Consider the following 22,569-nt stretch of genomic DNA (forward strand, 5'->3'; position numbering starts at 1 on the left):
TTCCTGTAATATACTTTTCTATGTAACATGTTCCATTACTTTTTCTTCAATGAACGATTTGGACATAGCCTGAACCGCATGGGTTCCAACACTGAATTGAAATGTGGTCAGTCTGAAGAAGGGTCTTGACCTGAAACGTCACCCATTCCTTACCCCAGCATTCACCCCAGCATTTTGTGAATAAATACCTTCGATTTGTACCAGCATCTGCAGTTATTTTCTTACACAACACTGTACTGAACTAGTGATATCCATTTTGGCACCTAGCTAGGTGTCTGGATAGTAAACTCAAATATTGTGTTGGTCTTTGCATTGAAAATGTCAGATGTTTTACTCTAATTTTTTATTGTATGGACTCCCCAATTCACATTTCTGCTCTCAGCAGAAATGGGATTCTTTCCTCTTGGTCCAATATAAAGCATCCCCTGCCCCCCTATGACACCTCTCACTATAAAACACAACTCACAGCATCGATGATCTTTTCTGAGACGCCAGAAGTACAATAACTGTTGAACCTTCCTGAGATGTCGTGGACCTAACTCAATAAAACACCAGTGAAGTTGCGTGCCCACTTGATAACCCCAATGATAGAAACGTAGAAAATAGGTGCAGGAGGAGGCCATTTGGCCCTTCGAGCCAGCACCGCCATTCATTGCGATCATGGCTGATCATCCACAATCAGTAACCCGTGCCTGCCTTCTCCCCATATCCCTTGATTCCGCTAGCCCCTAGAGCTCTATCTAACTCTCTTTTAAATTCATCCAGCGAATTGACCTCCACTGCCCTCTGTGGCAGAGAATTCCACAAATTCACAACTCTCTGGGTGAAAAAGTTTTTTCTCACCTCAGTTTTAAATGGCCTCCCCTTTATTCTTAGACTGTGGCCCCTGGTTCTGGACTCCCCCAACATTGGGAACATTTTTCCTGCATCTAGCCTCTCCAGTCCTTCGAAAACATTTTATAAGATCCCCTCTCATCCTTTTAAATTCCAGTGAATGATATACTTGCATCTACATGATCATTTTAAAAAAATGTGCTTGTTAACATGTAGGTAACTGATTATTGCATGTGGAGTTAGTTATTGCCCCTAACATAAGTTTGTAGAACCAGTTTAGATAATACTTTGGCTTTGGGCTTGGTTTTCTTGGTTGAGCGCTTATCGTGGAGTTACAACGCTTTGTGTTTTAATTTGCAATGTAGATATTGTGGTTGTGAATGTTGCCAGTAAGAAGTCTGCAGTTGCACATTGTGCTAACCCTAACCCTAACCCTAACTCTAACCCTAACCCGAATGCATATAACAAATTCTTAGTTCCAGAACTCTAAAACCAATGTCAAAGATGGCAGCCTCGCCCAACTGTCTGTCCTTTTCTCCTTTTGCTGTTTTTAGTCCGTTGTTAAATGTATGTTTTAGTGTATCTTTAGTTTTGTATTACTTGGGGAGGGGGGGGGGGGGGTGGTAGTGGGGGAAACTTTTTTATCTCTTTCCTCAACGGAGATGCGACTTTTTACCGTATCGTTTCTCCGTCCGCACTGCGGCCCAACATCGTGGAGCTGGCGGTCCCTTTGCTGGGGATCGACGTCGGGAGATCCAACCGTGTGGAGCCTGCGGACTTAACATCATGGAGCTCGCGGCCCACGAGCTTCTTGGTTAGGGAGTGACTTTGGGAGCTCCAAACGTGGGAGCTTCGATCGCCCCGACGCGAGAGCTTCGACCTTCAATTTTCATTTTTCGTGTCAAAGAGTAGCTAGAATGTTAAACATGACACTAGCTTCCTGTCATTTTTTAAATTACATACCATTCTTCTTTGAAGATCTCAGAAAGTCTTACAGACGAATGTGGATGAATAGGTGTTCTAAACGCACAATTGACAGGATTGTATAAAGGCACAAATAGGAATAATAAAATGTTATGTGTGACAAGCTTATGAAACAAAAGGATCAAATTGTCCCTGAACTGCTACTATGAGCATTATCATGATGTATCTAAAACTCTTTAGTTTCTGACAGCCCCTTCTCATACCCTCCCTTTCTCTGAGTCGAGGAAAGAACTGCAGATGCTGGTTTAAATCGAAGGTAGACACAAAATGCCGGAGTAACTCAGCGGGACAGGCAGCATCTCTGGAGAGAAGGGTCTCGACCCGGAACTTCGTCCATTCTTGCCTGTCCCGCTGAGTTACTCCAGCATTTTGTGTCTACCTTTCTCTGAGTCTACACCCCTGTCTGCATCATACTTTCTCCGCTGGCCTCTCTTTGGGCCTTCATGTTTATTTGAACGCTAATCAATGTGCATTTATTTCAGTATCGACTGTGAGGAAAGAAAGGTTGTTTTTTTAAAGTATCATTCACAACCTTGGGACATCGACTGCTTAGCACACAGCAGTATTCGTATAGTGTAGACATTATTGTAATAGAGGAAAGCGGGAAATTATCAGGCTCACAAACAGCATTTCAGGATTACAGACCATTTGACGGCAGCATTGGTTGAAAGATAAGCATCAGCCATGCTAATAATTTAAAAACTTCTTCTCCTTCTTCAGTCTGGTGCCCGAGACCCATTACTACATAGCCATGGTGCAGACAAGGTTAGCATATTAAACAAGCTTTTCTCTTCTGTATGAGACACTCAAATGAGACACTCTTGCATATAAAATTATAAAAGGACTAGACAAGCTCGATGCAGGAAAAATGTTGGGGGAGTCCAGAACCAGGGGTCACAGTCAAAGAATAAAGGGGAGACCATTTAAAACTGAGGTGAGAAAATTCTTTTTCACCCAGAGAGTTGTGAATTTGTGGAATTCTCTGCCACAGAAGGCAGTGGAGGCCAATTCACTGGACGGATTTAAAAGAGAGTTAGATAGAGCTCTAGGGGCTAGCGGAATCAAGGGATATGGGGAGAAGGCAGGCACGGGTTACTGATTGTGGATGATCAGCCATGATCACAGTGAATGGCGGTGCTGGCTCGAAGGGCCAAATGGCCTCCTCTTGCACCTGTTTTCCATGTTTCTATGTTTTTTTCTTTGTGAATGTATCTTCTCCTAGTCGTGTTCATCCTGTTGCAAATCTGCATGCATTTCAGATCCAGCATTGACATCAACATATTAAATATCCAGTACAGTTTTGAGGGATAAGACACACATGCCTTTGGAAGAACAGGGTCTGATTAGGGATAGTCAGTATGGAAACGAAGGCTGGGACTAGTGCCGCGCCTCAGAAGTAGGTGCTGGGTTCACTGATGGGTTGCTTTCTATATCGATGACTTTGATGAGAATGTACAAAGCATGGGTAGTAATTTTGCAGATAGAATTAAAATGGTGGCAGCATAGACAGCGAAGAAGGTTGTCAAGGACTAGAGTGGGGGCCTGAACCAGTTGTCAATGTAAATGGTCGAAGGAATTGCAAATGGAGTTTAATTCAGATAAGTGCATGGTTTTGCAGTTTGGGAAGTCAAAGAAGGGTGGACATTTCACAGTGAGTGGGTTGGCTTTGGGGGGTGTTGTAGAGCACAGAGAGCAAGAGTTACAAGTGCAAAGTTCCATCAAAGTGGCATCACAGGTAGACAAACGGTGCAGAAGGCTTTTGGCATGTTGACCTTCATTATTCAGCGCATTGAGGATAGAAGTTGGAATATTATATAGAGGTTGTACAAGATGTTAGTGAGGTCACAATAATGAGCATTGTGTCCAATTTGGGTCACCCAGCTGTAAGAAAGATACTAAATAGATTCAGAAAAGATTTCTGAGTTTTTTCCAGGACTTGAGGGACTGAGATAGAAACAGAAACATAGAAAATAGGTGCAGGAGGAGGCCATTCGGCCATTTGAGCCAGCACCGCCATTTATTGTGATCATGGCTGATCATCCACAATCAATAACCCATGCCTGCCTTCTCCCCATATCCCTCGATTCCCCAAGAATTCCTTCAAACCCCTAGAGCTCTTAAATCCATCCAGTGATTTGGCCTCCACTGCCCTCCGTGGCAGAGAATTCCACAAATTTATCCAGAGATTGATGCAGGCTAGATCGTTATGCCTTGGTGCCTCGGAGACTTGAGACATGATCTGATCCAGGTGAATGTAATCATGAGGGACATAGATCGGGTGAATGCACACAATCTTTTTCCCAGGGTTGAGGAATTCTAGAACTGGAGGACAGGGCGTTTGGTATAAGGATTGAACTGCCAGAGGAAGTTTAGAAACAAGGAGTTGCAGAGGCTGTTTTACAATAAAAGGAGACAAAATGCTAGAGCGACTCAGCGGGTCAGGCAGCTTCACTGGAGAACATGGGCAGGAGACATTTTGGGTCTGGACCCTTCTTTAGACTGATTGTAGGGGGGGAGAGGGAAGAAAGCTGGAGGACAGGAGAGGCAGGACAAAGCATAGCCGGTGACAGGTGGACCCAGGTGAGGGGGGATTTTGATGGTCAAATGGTTGGAACAAAGGTCAGAGATTAAACCCGAGGGCGTGAGACAACAGGATGGAAGAGCTGCGAAATTTGAAGCCAGCAGAAGGAACAAGTGTGGAGAGGCAGGGGAGAGAAATGGGGGCGTGCAGGTGGAACATGAGGGGTGGGGACGAAAAGGAGGCTGTGGGGGAGAAAGGGGAGGGAAGGAGGTTATAAGGATGATCTAAATTTGGAGAATTCAATGTTCATACCATTGAGTTGCAAGCAGATGTGAGGTGCTGTTCTATGAATTTGTGTGTGGCCCTACTCTGGCAATAGAGGAGGCCGGGACAGAAAGGTCTATATGGAAATCGGAATAGGTGTTAAAATGGTTACACCAGATGCAGTAGACGAGGTTATAGGAGGTGCACATGAACCTCTGTCTCACCTGTAAGGACTGCTGGGGTCTCTAGATGGAGGGGAGGAAGGATGAATCGGGACAAGTGTCACATCTCCAGTAGCAGTGGAAAGCACCTGGAGAGGGGGTGGTCCGGGTGGGAAGAGATGAGCAAAGCAAGGAGTTGTAGAGAACGGTTTTTACAGAAAGCGGAAAGGGATGGAGATGGGAAGATGTGACCGGTGGCTGGGATCACGTTGAAGGATGATGTGTTGGCTGCAGAGGTCGAAATGAGAGGGCCAGGGGAGCAAGTGAGGAACTACATGACACAGAGGAGATGAGGGTGAAGGGTCCATGTATGACAGCAGGGGACAACCATGTTTACTAAAGAAAGACGACATCTCGGATGTCCAAGATTGGTAGGAACTATAGTCAGCGGCTGAGAACACATTCTTGCAAGGCACCGATCTTGAGAATTATTGTGGAAGATATTTTATCACTTGTCAATAGACAATAGACAATAGACAATAGGTGCAGGAGGAGGCCATTCGGCCCTTCGAGCCAGCACCGCCATTCAATGTGATCATGGCTGATCATTCTCAATCAGTACCCCGTTCCTGCCTTCTCCCCATACCCCCTGACTCCGCTATCCTTAAGAGCTCTATCTAGCTCTCTCTTGAATGCATTCAGAGACTTGGCCTCCACTGCCTTCTGAGGCAGAGAGTTCCACAGATTCACAACTCTCTGACTGAAAAAGTTTTTCCTCATCTCCGTTCTAAATGGCCTACCCCTTATTCTTAAACTGTGGCCCCTGGTTCTGGAGAATGCAGAGAAATGGGACTGACCCAGAATGCCAAATTGGTCGGCCTGCATAAGCTGAGCTGAAGGGCCTGTTTCCATGCTGTGTAGGTTTATGACTATGACTGTTTACTTTACCCTGAAGTCAGTTTTGACAGTTCACACTAAGTTTAGCATGGGAGCACCTTCAACATAAGGACTGTGGAATGATAATGCAAGCCTGAAGTGGGCTGTAAATGTGGTCAGTGCACCTGATAGACCAGGCAAGGGCTGTCAACTTTCTGAGTAGCTGTGTAAGCTGAACCAAATTTTAAAAAAAAAATCAATCAGCAAGTCTACTTCTTTCCTTGTGAACTTCCATCAGATGTCATTCTTCAAAATTAGTTCGTTGTACAGCGACATCCCTCTTCTAATTACTGAAGGAGTACTTGGGAGTCGAGAGGACGTCTGATTTAGATTAACTTATCACCAGCTGTCGGCTCTTCCTGCAGCTCACTGTAACAGTGGGCGACATGCTGAGGTGTCTGTGTAATAGCTCAGCGGTCCGTTTAAGGAACGATCAGGAATAGGTGTAACTTACTAACTACCCTGTTGTGCTCAATGACAGACTTCTATTAGTTCTGGGAATTAAAGAGCACTTTGTGAAGGTTTAGAGATTTAATTTTAATATGGCAGAACAGCATGGTACACTTTTACCAGGGTCACGAATGGGCCTGCTGAGGAGAATATTATTCTTTAATGAGAGGCAGTTGAAATATATTACCAGATCAAATGATCAGGTAACTATGCATATTTTCTTGCTGTGCATGAATCATTTGGAGGTATTTCCGGCATATTGAGCAGTAATTGCGATGTCTCATTGTAAGTATTGTTTCATTTAATTTAAACCAGCTATATCTGAGCGCAGTTTTGGTCTCCAAATTTGAGGAAGGACATCCTTGCTATTGAGGGCGTGCAGCGTAGATTCACCAGGTTTATTCCCGGAATGGCGGGACTGTCGTATGTTGAAAGACTGGAGCGACTGGGCTTGTATACACTGGAATTTAGAAGGATGAGAGGGGATCTTATTGAAACATATAAGATTATTAAGGAATTGGACGTTAGTGGCAAGAAACATGTTCCCAATGTTGGGGGAGTCCAGAACAAGGGGCCACAGTTTAAGAATAAGGGTAGGCCATTTAGAACGGAGATGAAAAAAAACGTTTTCAGTCAGAGAGTTGTGAATCTGTGGAATTCTCTGCCTCAGAAGGCAGTGGAGGCCAATTCTCTGGATGCTTTCAAGAGAGAGTTAGATAGAGCTCTTAAGGATAGCGGAGTCAGGGGGCATGGGGAGAGGGCAGGAACGGGGTACTGATTGTGAATGATCAGCCATGATCACATTGAATTGCGGTGCTGGCTTGAAGGGCTGAATAGCCTCCTCCTGCACCTATTGTCTATTGTCTATTGTCTGTCCCATTGCAAAGTATTAGATTTATGTGCTTAATTCCATTCCACTTTATGCCAATTCTTCTCCATAATTCTCTTTCTGTTCTAAATTTGTTTTTCTTTCTGCTAATACTTTAACATCATTAACATCAGACAATTCATATCAAATTGACCTGGGACATTTTATATCTGAAAAGTTTCAGATTCTATTCATTCCAATCGATAATGTTAGCGGTGCCAAAGAGCCCAAATGGGGTGCAAAATGTTTATGATACCCCTCCAGAGACTTCTTCGGTTAAATCAATCAGTTCATAGACTAAATAAAGTTGTAGAGGAGCCATGTGGAGACACTTTACCTTAGACTTCAGAGATACAGCGTGGAAGCAGGCCCTTCAACCCACCGTGCTCCGCGCCGATCAGCGATTACCCCGTACATAGGCAACATCCTAAGGCAATAAGGGCAATTTCACCAAGCCAATTAACCTACAAACCTGCACATCTGTGTGGGAGGAAATCGGAGCACCTGGAGAAAACCCACGAGGCGATAGGGAGAACGTACAAACTCCGTACAGACAGCACCCGTAATCAGGATTGAACCCCAGGTCTCTGGCGCTGTAAGGCAGCAACTCTACCGCTGCGCCACCGTGCTGCCCCTGTCAAGAGACAGATTGAGTCCAATGGAAAAAGTAGCTCCATTGCTCTGTCTCCATATCTCTGAAGCCTTTTCTTTCTTCCCTGTTATGTTTATTCCGTTCCCTTATTTAACTTTCTTGCTAAGTTTTTTTGTGCGGCTGGATTCCATAATGTTTATTATTCATCACACGGAAAATTTCCTTCCTGAGATTGCCTCTGGCTTCTTTGTTAATTACACTTAATCTCCGGTTATTGACTTTGCAGCCACTGGGGGGAAAGTTTCTTCAAGTACTCTGGTCAAACCTTCCACGATCTTTCAGTCACTGCAACAAGTCACATTCAACCTTCACCACTGCAGGAAGGATGATCCCAAGTTAACCATCCTTGACATATATCTGTAATCCCCCAATCCTGGAATCATTCTGATTAATCTCTACTCTATCCCCCGTAGAGCCTCCCCCTCTCTCCTAAAGCAACATTCTCCAGATAGGACCACTGAATCAATTTATAAGATTTGTATTCTATGTTGTGCCAGTGCCAGTACCAATAAATGGACAAATTCCCCTTTGTTAGGGCATTTTTATTAGGCAAGACAGAGAAGAAGGCCTTCTTAAAGTCCTTTAAAGGGACTTCAACGGGATTGTACAAGATTATACTGGTACGAGTATTTCAGTCTGTTTTGTAGGAAGGAACAGCAGATGCTGGTTTAAACCGAAGATAGACACAGAGGAACTATCTAAAGTTGGAGAAGTCAATGTCTGACCACTCCCAGTCTGACCTTTCTGTCATGGGCCTCCTCCAGTGCCATAGTGAGGCCCACTGGAAATTGGAGGAACAGCACCTCATATTTCGCTTGGGCAGCTTGCAGCCCAGCGGTATGAACATTGACTTCTCCAACTTTAGATAGTTCCTCTGTCCCTCTCTTCCCCCCCCCCCCCCCTTCCCAGCTCTCCCTCTATCTTCCTGTCTCCACCTATATCCTTCCTTTGTCCCGCCCCCCCTGACGTCAGTCTGAAGAAGGGTCTCGACCCGAAACGTCACCCATTCCTTCTCTCCTGAGATGCTGCCTGTCCCGCTGAGTTACTCCAGCATTTTGTGAAATAACTCTAATGAAAACTCATTTGTGATCCAATTCGTTTCTCTGACAGACTCTATCCCCACATACCTGCCAATATCTTCTCCAAGTATACATCCACTTGTGGAGACAGAAATAACAGATGCTGTAATCTGACGTGGAAACAAACTGCTGAATGAACTCAATGATCCAGGTCACATCGATGGAAACAAAAGTGTGGTTGAGATTTCAGGTAGAGACCCTGCTTTGGGACTGAGAATGTAAAGAGGAGGTGTGTAAGAAGGAATTGCAGATGCTGGTTTAAACCGAAGATGGACACAAAATGCTAGAGTAACTCAGTGGGACAAGCATCATCTCTGGAGAGAAGGAATGGGTGATATTTCAGGCTGAGACCTTTCTTCAGAAGTAGGTATGAAATATGAAATTGCATAGGTGAGTAGTTTAAAAAAATGTTCGAAGAATGTCATTGACTTGTTTTAAACTTGTATACACTGGAATTTAGAAGGATGAGAGGGGATCTTATTGAAACATATAAGATTATTAAGGGATTGGACACGCTAGAGGCAGGAAACATGTTCCCAATGTTGGGGGAGTCCTGAACCAGGGGCCACAGTTTAAGAATAAGGGGTAGGCCATTTGGAACGGAGATGAGGAAAAACGTTTTCAGTCTGAGTTATAAATCTGTGGAATTCTCTGCCTCAGAAGGCAGTGGAGGCCAATTCTCCAGATGTTTTCAAGAGAGAGCTAGATAGAGCTCTTAATGATAGCGGAGTCAGGGGGTATGGGGAGAAGGCAGGATCAGGGTACTGATTGTGAATGATCAGCCATGATCACATTGAATGGTGGTGCTGGCTTGAAGGGCCGAATGGCCTACTCCTGCGCCTGTTGTCTATTGTCTATTGTCTATAAAATCACAAAATATGAGTGCATACCACCAGGACAAAGTAAAAAAACAAAACAAGCCTGAATTTCTGGGATCAAAGATGAATCATATTGGAGTTCAGAATGTGGAAAAGCTCGTGAGAATTCAGATTTAAATGTGCAATACGCATTCCCAGTATATAATTGAAACAAATGCTAAAACTGGAGACAATCGGGTGTTTCATAGGATGGTGATGCTGTGTTATTTTGTTGATTGTTTTGGATTTGGTGTTGGTGTTCATGCAAACCTTACAAACGCACAACCTGTGCTAATAAAATGAGAGCAAATGCAAAGTAGACTCATCAAACTCTCAGCTCATTGATTTGAATAGTGTAAGTAAATAACTGCAGATGCTGGTACAAATCGAAGGTATTTATTCACAAAAAAGCTGGAGTAACTCAGCAGGTCAGGCAGCATCTCAGGAGAGAAGGAATGGGTGACATTTCGGGTCGATACCTTTCTTCAGACTGATGTCATTTGAATAGTATGTGATTAGTACAGGCGTCAGGAGTTATGGGGAGAAGGCAGGAGAATGGGGTTAGGAGGGAGAGATAGATCAGCCATGATTGAATGGCGGAGGAGATTTGATGGGCCGAATGGCCTAATTCTACTCCTAATCCTTACTATCCCGCGGTCTAGGCTTAAGCTCAGGGGTGACCGCGCTTTTGCGGTTGCAGCTCCTAGACTGTGGAACAGCATCCCTCTCCCCATCAGAACTGCCCCCTCCATCGACTCCTTTAAGTCCAGGCTCAAAACCTATTTCTACTCCCTAGCGTTTGAGGCTCATTGAGGAGGCGCTGTGAACTGTTTGCGTGCTACTGTATGTTTCATTTTTTTCCTTAGTACCTAATCAGATGTACAGCACTTTGGTCAACGTGGGTTGTTTTTAAATGTGCTATACAAATAAAATTGACTTGACTTGACTTGACTTACGACGTTATGAACTCCCAAAGGAAAGAAAAGTTGACCTAAATGGGTCAGATTTTGTCTTGGTGTCACCTCTTTTCGAACATGTACTTTTGAGCTTGGTTCCGGATTCAGGGCTTCATCTAATAAATCTGTGTTGCTTTGCAATCAACGTCATGCCCGTCAACTGCAGCAGTTTTTCTGCTTTCGAGTGCATTGCAAACACCGTGACCAACGTTGATATTCAGGTCACCTGAGACTGCAGCTTTGCCAATACCTCCCTGCACACAGATTTAATCTTCTTAGCTTGCATGAACGCCTGCACAATAATTAACATTGAGATAAATTTTGCTTTCTCAACTGCTCTCTCAAGGTACTTTCCTGCTTGCTGCAATGTGGGAGTGGGAGATTGCTGTGGCGCAGTCAAAGGCTATGGGGATGTTCACCGTTGGTGAGCCCCTCACTGCCCCTGCCTGAGAGAACGCAGCAACACCCGGCTGTTGGTGCAGGCAGATCGGATGGCAGGAGTGCTCTTGCTGTATAAGAGGGCAAAACATTTCACCTTTGCATGACTGCTCCTGCTGTCAGTTGTACCACAGGCATCCATTGATCTGTTAACAAGCGGAGCTGAATAAATGTGAGATCATCTGCAATACCTTTCTCACCGAGGCTGCAGAGCAAGGGTCAACTTTGTTTTCGTGCAAATCCATTTCTGCCATTGATCTGCTTGCATTCTGAGCATCGACCCCCGACTTATGTCATCCAGAGGAATTATGCCTCTCCAGGCTGACGTGGGCGTCTTTGGTGTGAACTCTAGTTTGGTCGTAGTTCGGCATGGGTTAGACAATAGACAATAGATAATAGGTGCAGGAGGAGGCCATTCGGCCCTTTGAGCCAGCACCGCCATTCAATGTGATCATGGCTGATCATTCTCAATCAGTACCCCGTTCCTGCCTTCTCCCCATACCCCCTGAGTCCGCTATCCTTAAGAGCTCTATCTAGCTCTCTCTTGAATGCATTCAGAGAATTGGCCTCCACTGCCCTCTGAAGCAGAGAATTCTACAGATTCACAACTCTCTGACAGAAAAAGTTTTTCCTCATCTCAGTTCTAAATGGCCTACCCCTTATTTATAAACTGTGGCCCCTGGTTCTGGACTCCCCCAACATTGGGAACATGTTTCTTGCCTCTAACGTGTCCAACCCCTTAATAATCTTATACGTTTCGATAAGATCCCCTCTCATCCTTCTAAATTCCAGTGTACACAGGCCTCGCCGCTCCAGCCTTTCAACATATGACAGTCCCGCCATTCCGGGAAATAACCTGGTAAACCTACGCTGCACGCCCTCAATAGCAAGAATTGCAAGGGTTGCCTGGAAGCTTTTGAACAAGGGCAGAAGGGCAGGAGTTAGTGTGTAGTGGCAGGAGTGAGCGGCATCATGGAGCTGCCCCTTGACGTGTGAATGAACGTAACAGCGACAAGGGAAAGACGATATTGAACGACAACCCTCTTGCATGTGGCTTGTGGTCTGGATCTGGAATTTAGAAGGATGAGAGGGGATCTTATTGAATTGTATAAGATTATTAAGGGGTTGGACACGTTAGAGGCAGGAAACATGTTCCCAATGTTGGGGGAGTCCAGAACCAGGGGCCACAGTTTAAGAATAAGGGGTCGGCCATTTAGAACTGAGATGAGGAAAAACTTTTTCAGTCAGAGAGTTGTAAATCTGAGGAATTCTCTGCCTCAGAAGGCAGTGGAGGCCAATTCTCTGAATGCATTCAAGAGAGAGCTAGATAGAGCTCTTAAGGATAGCGGAGTCAGGGGGTCAGGGGAGAAGGCAGGAACGGGGTACTGATTGAGAATGATCAGCCATGATCACATTGAATGGCGGTGCTGGCTCGAAGGGCCGAATGGCCTCCTCCTGCACCTATTGTCTATTGTCAAATGCACTGCAAGTGGCACCCCACCACTGCTCCATCTGCCACACACACACATGATCATGTTCTTGTCATCTCCTCCGCTAGTTTATCTTGTGCTTGTGGGTGCGTGCCAGAAGAGATGTATACACCTGCTAGTAGACATTCCTCAAGTTTGAACACGTGTGTGTGTACATGTGTGTGTGTGTACATGTGTGTGTGTGTGTGTGTGTGTGTGTGTGTGTGTGTGTGTGTGTGTGTGTGTGTGTGTGTGTGTGTGTGTGTGTACATGTGTGTGTGTGAGGAAACGCATGGAGCGTGAACAAGTAGGTAAACGTTATGAAGGCAGTGGCTTACGGTGAACATGGGAGTGCAAGCAGGGATAGGTGCAGCGAAGAGCCCAGATATGAGTTGACCGGACATGGAAATGGTTTAATGGTACTTTATTGTCACATATACCTAGGTAAAATGAAATTCCTTTTTTGCATACAGTTCAGTAAAAATCTTATTATGTCCACTACAAGCATCCCTAAATACAAGAGTGTGAGAATAGTAGGTTCGACTGAGGCAGAGCACAAGAGTCAAAGTTTTTTAAGGTTATTAAAGATGTAGACTCTTAACTTGGTCCAACAGGCACGTTGTTCTGATAATGGCAGTAGGTTGGAGTAGAAGGGGTCAGCCAGGCCTGACCTGGGGCGTCACGGTGGCGCAGCGGTAGAGTTGCAGCCTTACATTGTTACAGCGCCGGAGACCCGGGTTCCATCCCAAATACAGGTACTGTCTGGACGGAGTTTGTACGTTCTCCCCGTGACCTCGCGGGTTTTCCCCGAGATCTTCGGTTTCCTCCCATATACCAAAGACGTACAAGTTTGTAGGTTAATTGGCTGGGTATAAATGTAAATTGTCCGCCGTGTGTGTAGGATGTTATTAATGTGCGGTGGGCTGAAGGGCCTATTTCCGTGCTGTATCTCTACACTAAACTAAGCTAAAGCCAGGCGTGGCAATGTTGAGTCCTCTCCCACTGCTGTACAGTGCCATGCTGCTTCTCCAGTCCACACACGGAGCATCTTTGCTTGGTGTCCGATCCAAGCGAGCCCCAGGCCGCTGCAGGAACATCGCGGATACATTGACTACAACACGTCCGTCTGTGAACGGCCACTGGCTCATGCGTGCCCACAGCATGAGGCGGAACACCTAGAGGATAGTCAGCCCCCTCACTGACACCCTTCTTCTACATCTGCCACCGCCGCCATCTTGAAGGGTGAGAATGGAAGAGAAGGGAAGGTTTCTGATGCTGGGCTTAAAGTCTGGAAGCGCAGGAGAAGGAAAGGTAGGACAGAGGGCTTTGGAGGCCAAGTCAGTAGACATTTCTAAGGCAGAGATAGACAAATTCTTGATTAGAACGGGTTATGGGGAGAAGGCAGGAAAATGGGATTAGGAGGCAGAGATCAGCCACGATTGAATGGCGGAGTGGACTCGATGGGCCGAATGGCCTAACTCTAGTCCTATAACCTGTGAAGGTATGAAAAGTGTAGTATTATTTTTGCACTGCTCACAAAGGTGATTTAATTTCTAGCTGAATTCTACGCTTCCTGGCACTGGTTTCTCTCAATGTCAGAACAAATGCTCACTCTTCTGGAGGACAAGCAGCTTCTTGCTATTCTTTACTTGCTCCATTAGCATTTACATGAATGTTACTCCAGTCAAGGTGGCTTAACGGAAGTCATTGTGACCGTTGCCTCAGTAACACATTGTTCATTTTGTTATGTCTGTGGGATCTTTTGTGGTGCTGCTTGCAAAGGTAAATAACAGGCTGAGCTGACGACAAAGCCATCCTTGAATGAAGGCAGTTATAATCTCAACTAACAGCAGCAGAAAATGTCATCCCACATGGTAAAAGCAGAGCTTTGAAACACAATTACATTTGCATACACCACCCCTGCTTTTACTAGACAGAAAAGTAAACCCTTACAAACTAACAACGATTTGCAGGTATGAAATTATACAATCATTTACCTATTCAATGTGAGTTCGACCAAGTATAAATTAATTTGATCGCTTGGTCTTTTCCTTCACTGAACTGTTTATCATATCATATCATATATATACAGCCGGAAACAGGCCTTTTCGGCCCACCAAGTCCGTGCCGCCCAGCGATCCCCGTACATTAACACTATCCTACACCCACTAGGGACAATTTTTACATTTACCCAGCCAATTAACCTACATACCTGTACGTCTTTGGAGTGTGGGAGGAAACCGAAGTTCTCGGAGAAAACCCACGCAGGTCACGGGGAGAACGTTCAAACTCCTTACAGTGCAGCACCCGTAGTGGCAATTATAACTTCATTATAATCTGGCAATTATTACTTCAGCATCATTGGCTTCAATAGTTATGACCATTTTATGTTAAACACACCTCCTGAATGTATCCAGGAAGTACTAAATTGTTCCCCGAATAGCCAACATATAAGAAATAATATATAATGCAGGAAATGTAACATAACATAAGAGGGTAGCACAGTGAATTATCTAGCCTCACACCTCCAGAGACCTGAATTATAGACAATAGGTGCAGGAGGAGGCCATTCGGCCCTTCGAGCCAGCAGCGCCATTCAATGTGATCATGGCTGATCATTCTCAATCAATACCCTGCTCCTGCCTTCTCCCCATACCCCCTGACTCCACTATCCTTAAGAGCTCTATATAGCTCTCTCTTCAATGCATTCAGTGAATTGGCCTCCACTGCCTTCTGAGGTAGAGAATTCCACAGATTCACAACTCTCTGACTGAAAAAGTTTTTCCTCATCCCCGTTCTAAATGGCCTACCCCTTATTCTTAAACTGTGGCCCCTGGTTCTGGACTCCCCCAACATTGGGAACATGTTTCCTGCCTCTAATGTGTCCAACCCCTTAATAATCTTATACGTTTCGATAAGATCTCCTCTCATCCTGATGGTACTGTCAGAATGGAGTTTGCATGTTCTCCCTATAAGCTCGGAGAGGGGGGGGGGTGTATTCTTTGAGTGCTCCAGTTTCCTCTCAAGTCCCAAAGACCTGTAGGTTGGTGGATTAATTGGCCACCGTAAATTCCCCCTCCTCCATTGGTGAATGGTGGAATCTGGAGGGAGTTGATGATAAATGAGGAAAGAATAAAATGTAAGATTGAGGTGGGGTGTTTAAAATGGATGGCTGGTGGGTGGCGAAAATTCGATGGGCTGAGGAGTCTATTGCCTTGCTCTATGGTTTTTACAGAGGCACTAATGGCTCATTAGTTAATACAGTAGCTACAATTACACATCATTTGATACCACAAATATCAAGTTGGGCAGCTTGCAGCCCAGCGGTATGAACATTGACTTCTCCAACTTTAGATAGTTCCTCTGTCCCTCTCTTCCCCTCCCCCTTCCCAGTTCTCCCTCTATCTTCCTGTCTCCACCCATATCCTTCCTTTTTCCCCGCACCCCTGACATCAGTCTGAAGAAGGGTCTCGACCCGAAATGTCACCCATTCCTTCTCTCCTGAGATGCTGCCTGACCTGCTGAGTTACTCCAGCATTTTGTGAAATAAATACCTTCGATTTGATACTACAAACTCAGTTATACAGGCCCTTCGGCCCACCGAGTCCGCACTGACCAGCGATCCCTGCACATTAACACTGCCCTACACATGCGAGGGGCAATTTACATTTACTAGAGACCAAGCCAATGATACTGTATATATACTGTATACCACACTCCAAAGACGTACTGGTTTGTAGATTAATTGGCTTGGCGTAAATGAAAATTGTTCTCAGTGTACGTGGTTCATTGGTCAGTGGGGACTCGGTGAAGGACTGTAGCTCTAAACTAAACTAAACTAAAAGAAAATATTAATGTGTAACTATCACTCCTTATTTTCCCTGAGAAGGCATGGCAATACAATTTTTTCATGTGAGTTCTTTTAATTCCAAATGATTATTAAGTTTTGTAATGAGATGCTGCCACAATCACAGAATTAAACAATATGTAAAGTTAATTACAGTCTGATTAAAAAACATAACACATTAAATTAAATTACTGTGTCACATAACACCTATTTAGTTATGAGATATCAATATAATTAAAGTCTTGCAGCTAGCATGCACCATACTTTACATGTGACCAGGGCACAATTAAAATGCCATCCTTGATTCCAATATTCTTCATCAAAAATAATGAATACATTTACAAATTCTCTGAATTTCTACTTACAGGAGTCATAGTGAAAGACTTGTACAGCATAGTGCAGGCCAGTATGGTGGTGCAGCGGTAGAGTTGCTGCCTTACAGCACCAGAGATCCGGGTTCGATCCCAGTGGTATGAACATTGACTTCTCCAAACTTAGATAGTTCCTCTGTCCCTCTCTTCCCCTCCCCCTTCCCAGATCTCCCTCTATCTTCCTGTCTCCACCTATTTCCTTCCTTTGTCCCACCCCCCCCGACATCAGTCTGAAGAAGGGTCTCGACCCGAAACGTCGCCCATTCCTTCTCTCCTGAGATGCTGCCTGACCTGCTGAGTTACTCCAGCATTTTGTGAAATAAATGCCTTCGATTTGTACCAGCATCTGCAGTTATTTTCTTACACTACTGTGCATCTACCTGATCTATTCCTCTCATGATCTTACACACCTCCTCTATAAGATCACTTCTCATCCTCCTGCGCGCCAAGGAATAAAGTCCTAGCATGCTCGACCTCTTCCTGTAGCTTAGGTCCTCAAATCCTAGCAACTTCCTCTTTGCACCCTTTTCAGATTAGATGTCAAGAGTGTTTTGTTCTCATATGTCCCAGATAGAACAGTAACATTCTTACCTGCAGCAGCACAACAGAATACACCTATGAGCCAAAACATTATGACCACCGACAGGTGAAGTGAATAACATTGATTATCTTGTTACAATGGCACCTGTCAAGGGGTGGGATGTATTAGGCAGCAAGTGAACAGTCAGTTCTTGAAGTTGATGTGTTGGATGCAGGAGAAACGTGCAGGAGTAAAGAACTGAGCGACTTTGACAAGGGCCAAATTGTTATGGCCAGACAACTGGGTCAGAGCATCTCTGAAACGGCAAGGCTTGTGGGGTGCTCCCGGTCAGCAGTGGTGAGTACCTACCGACAGTGGTCCGAGGAGGGACAAACCACAAACCGGCGACAGACAGGGTGTTGGGCGCCCAAGGCTCATCGATGCGCGAGGGCAACGAAGGCTATCCCGTCTGGTCCGAACTGACCTAAGGTCTACTGTGGCACAAGTCACAGCATTGGGACACACTCTCCTCCAAATCTAGTTTAAACCCACCCGTGAAGCAATAGCGAACTGGCCTGCCAAGATGTTGGTTCCTCTCCACTTCACTTGCAACCCACCCCTCTTGTACAGATCACCTCTGCCCCAGAAGAGATCCCAGTGGTCCAGAAATCTGAATTCCCACTCCCCCCTGCACCAACTCCTCAGCCAAACTTTCATCTGTCCTATCTTCCTGTTCCGATCTTCACGAACACGTGGCACAGGGAGTAATCAGCAAGGGGGCTGATGAGATGGAGGCAGGCGGTAAAGATTCGGTCTAGGTAGGTACAAAATGCTGGAGTAACTCAGCGGGACAGGCAGCATCCCCGGAGAGATGGAATAGGTGACGTTTCGGGTCGAGACCCTTCTTCATTCTTCAGTTCCTTCCTGCACATTAAGGTACAGTCTGTTGTGCCTGTTATGTGCGTGTGATTGATGTGCTTGGGTTTGTAAGCCAACAGGGGAAAAAAGACTGGGCTTTCACCCTTATGATTTTACAAGCCATTGTAACAAGTAAACTCCAAGCCCGCCCAAACTCTCCCTAGCTGAGACTCTTCAGTCCTAGCAACATATTTGTAAATATTCTCTCCATTTTTTCCAGATACTGCTGATGGAAAGATTAATCTTTCCTACAGCAGGGCGACACAATACTCCAAGTGCGGCCTAACTTTCATATTGTACAATTATAACATACTGTCCCAATTTTCTCTCAATTTTCTGAATGATGAAGGCTAGCGTGCCAAAAGCCACCTTCGTCACCCGACCCACCTGCAACGGCACTTTCAGGGAACTATACACTTGTACTCTCAGATGCCCCTGGCTCTGCAGCACTCTACAAGGCCCTACCATTTGCTGTGCTCCCCCTGGTTTGACTTCCCTGAATGCAACGCCTCACAGTTTTTTTGAATCATACTCCATTTCCCATTTGTCAGCCCACCTGCCCAGCTGATCAAAGTCCCAATGTAATTCTTCTAATTTACGTTATTTACGTCGTGCACGAGTCCCAAATTAATTGCTACCATACCCCGAAGGAATGATTTACCATCAGACGACTGAACGTAAACAAATTATGACTCTACCATGAATATGTGTGCAAGGAAGAGAATTGCAAGAGATGTTGCTCATGGGGAAACGACCATTAGTACCATTACATGGGACTAATCTTTCTTAAAACAGCACAGGAAAGATAGGATTGTTTCACCGACTGGTGTAAAGATATATGATTCAGTTTGCAAACATCTAGACAGAGTTGGCACACAAGCAAATAGATACATGGGAGAAATTATAATGCCTGCAACATTGGTATTACTGATTAACATGTTAGACATTATTAGCAGAGGAAACTGCATGCTTTATTTCCTGCATAAATCCCTTCTCGGAGCGCAGACACATTGAGGAGCACAATTCTCATGGGAAATAAATATTTGCAAAAACTCGAACAACACTGAGAATCAGAAGTGAAAACGGGTATGATAAAGTATGCATTTGTTAAAGTGCAACAACAAATATATTACAGGCAACCAAACCAGCTACAAATCTGTCCGAGCTTTTACAGTGTGATTCATTCAAACGCTCCAAACTCCGTATCTGGCTTTCAAGCATTAGATTTATTCTGGATAAAATAAAGACAGCCAAGGTCATCGATGTTATTAAGGTTCAGCACTAAAGGTGCGTCATTCATCATTTTGGTGCAAGCAGATAGGAAGGCATGGTTAGTTTATTCATTTAATGTAACAAACTTTATAATTCCATTGAAGGAGGTCTATCATTAAACTATTATGTGAATTGCTGATAGATTTGTTGTAAATTGCAACATATTCTCCTTTGATGTTTGAAGCTAGAACATGCATCATAGAACATAGATCAGTGCAGCACAACGACAGTCCCCTCAGCCCACAACATAATGCCAAGGCCAACTGTTATCCGCCTGTGCATTGTGCATATCCTTCCATTCCCTGCATATCCATGCGTCTATCCATAAGCCTCCTAAATGCTCCTATCACATCTGCCTCAACCATCAAACCTGACAGCACATTCCAGCCACTCACCACCCTTTGCAAAAAAAACTTGTCTCACATATCTCCTCCAAACTTTGCCCCTCTCCTCTTAGAGCTATGCCCTCTACTGTTTGATTTTGCCATCTTTTCCTCCAGATGCCAGGTAATTCTCCCCGTCTCTAATATGCCGCGGCCCACAGACTCCAGGTTGTCAACTTTGAGCCTGAGTCCCTCAATCCCCACTTGTTGTGGATGTAGGCACAGACAACCACAGAGGGGTCCACCAGCTGTAGCAACTCACATGTTCCTGCAGGCCTCCTTTATATGTATTCAACAGCTGCTATTTAAGGTTCACAGGTCTTTTATTGTCACGTGTACCAATTAAGGTGCAGTGATATGCGAATTACCATACAGCCACCCGAGAAAAAAGCAACAAGACACACATTTACATAAAAGTTAACATAAACATCCACCACAACGGATTCCCCACATTCCTCACTGTGATGGAAAGCAAAAGAAGTCTAATCTGCTTCTTCTTTATTCTCCCGTGGTCGAACCATCTGTCGGAGCGATCGAAGCTCCCACAGCCAGCGGTCCAAGCCCCCCCCGTCAGGGCGATCGGAACTCCCGCGACGGGGCGATCGGAACTCCCGCGTTGGGGTGGTCAAAACTCCCACGTCGGGCGGTCGAAACACGTGCGGCTTGGGGTCCCCGAAGTCGGTCTCTGACCAGAGACTGCTGGCGCCATGATGTTAAATGTGCAAGCACCCATGGTTGGAGCTCCGAGGTCGACCACTGGTGAAGGGATCGCGAGCTCCACGATGGTAAGTCTGCAGGTGCCCGAGGTGGAGCTCTCAAAATCGGTCTCCAGCAAAGGCCGCCAACTCCACGATGCTAGGTCGCAGTGCGGACACAGACACGATATGGAAATATCGCATCTCCGTCGAGGAAAGAGATTAGAAAAAGATTCCCCCAACATAAAACAAGCTAAAGAACGCTAAAAACATACATTTAACCCATACTATTAAACAAAACGGAAAGAAAGGACAGACAGACACTTCCTACTTGCTCCTGCTCTGATCCAGATTTGATGGGTCAATAATTGTTTCCTCAGTCCTTCATTCCAAAGCCTCAAGTTGCACTTTTCCCTCGAACACAGCATTTTAACAACATTTAGAAGGTTAACAACCTACTCTTTAATCTCATTGACATTAAGGCCAAGGTTATTGTCCTGACACGTGTCACAGTTTCATGATCTCTTCCCGATATTTCATCTTATTGTTGCTGTAGACCTGGCCAACGCTTGTGGTATCATCAGTGAAGGTAACGATGGAGTTGGCGTTGTACTTAGCCACACAGTCATGGGTGTGCATCACGCTGCCTAAAATAAATATTTCCAGATGCTTTCTTCCTTATCAGAGTTCATGATCAGCAAAAACAAATTAATTCCATTCCTTGCCACTCTAATCCTGGCTGTGTTTACTGTACCGAATCTTTGACATTCATGTTTCCAGGAAGAATCTGAACCATGAGTTTACCAAAACAAAGGCTATCTTAGGTTGGCCAGGTATTTTTCTTTCCTGTTAAGATTTTTTCCTTCATGAAAGTTACCAATGAAAACTGCCCCAGAGTGTATTCATACTTTCCAGTCGGAGATGAAAACCTGCCATTGATTCCTTGTTCAATTCTCATCCCAAAGCCTTTCTGAAAACAAGCAAGGGAAATACTTCCAGAAAAATAGTGAGATGGAAGCCCGTATTACCCTGGAGTCTGTTTTAGGGTCGGGAAGTTCAAAGGTATGATGCATTGTATATTTCTATTTTATGGTGTGTAAACTTGAGGTAACTGCTGCTGGTGTAAACACATCAGTGGCACATATATTAAAACTAAATAGTCTTTTTTTTTGTCTCACAATCCTTGTTTATTTACTCGATATCCATTTGAATCTCACTTGAGCAAAGTTATATCTTAGGAAGGTTTGGCTTTGGACTTCTTTTACAGAGTTACATATGAGAGGATAAATATGCCTTTGGTGCATTCAGCTTAGGCATTTGTTGTAAATCTGCCTTCAAGCAATTGTTATCAAAGGTATTCGACATTAATTTAAAGCATAAATCCCTCCAGGGTATTAATAGCTATTTTGCCCTGCTCGTTTAGGCCACAGTATTGGTTCACTTCAAATTACCTTCCTCAGCCTCAAAGGCAGCAATTGAACATAACATTGGCCAGCAGAGGTTTGGTGCGTGCTACATCAAAGCCAAGTTATCAGAGAAAGGCAGGGTCAAAGTGCTGCTAAAAACTCAGTAAAAGTTTCTCTCAGTTTATTACTCTTGTGAAATCAAGTGGCGAAGCGGTAGAGTTGCTGCCTTACAGCTAATGCAGCGCCGGAGACCCGGGTTCCATCCCGACTACGGGTGCTGTCTGTACGGAGATTGTACGTTCTCCCCGTGACCTGCGTGGGGTTTCTCCAAGATCTTCGGTTTCCTCCCACACTCCAAAGACGTACAGGTTTGTAGGTTAATTGGCTTGGTATAAATGTAAAAATTGTCCCTAGTGGGTGTAGAATAGTGTTGGTGTGTGGGGATTGCTGGTCGGCGCGGACCCAGTGGGCCGAAGGGCCTGTTTCCACGCTATATCTCTAAACTAAGCTAAACTAAACTAAACTAAACTAAACTAAACTAAACTAAACTAAACTAAACTAAACTAAACTAAACTAAACTAAACTAAACTAAACTAAACTAAACTAAACTAAACTAAACTAAACTAAACTAAACTAAACTAAACTAAACTAAACTAATTAGAGATAGTTCATGTTACCTCTGAACAAT

This window comes from Rhinoraja longicauda, chromosome 4, assembly GCF_053455715.1.
Source record: "Rhinoraja longicauda isolate Sanriku21f chromosome 4, sRhiLon1.1, whole genome shotgun sequence".
Lineage (NCBI taxonomy): Eukaryota > Metazoa > Chordata > Chondrichthyes > Rajiformes > Arhynchobatidae > Rhinoraja > Rhinoraja longicauda.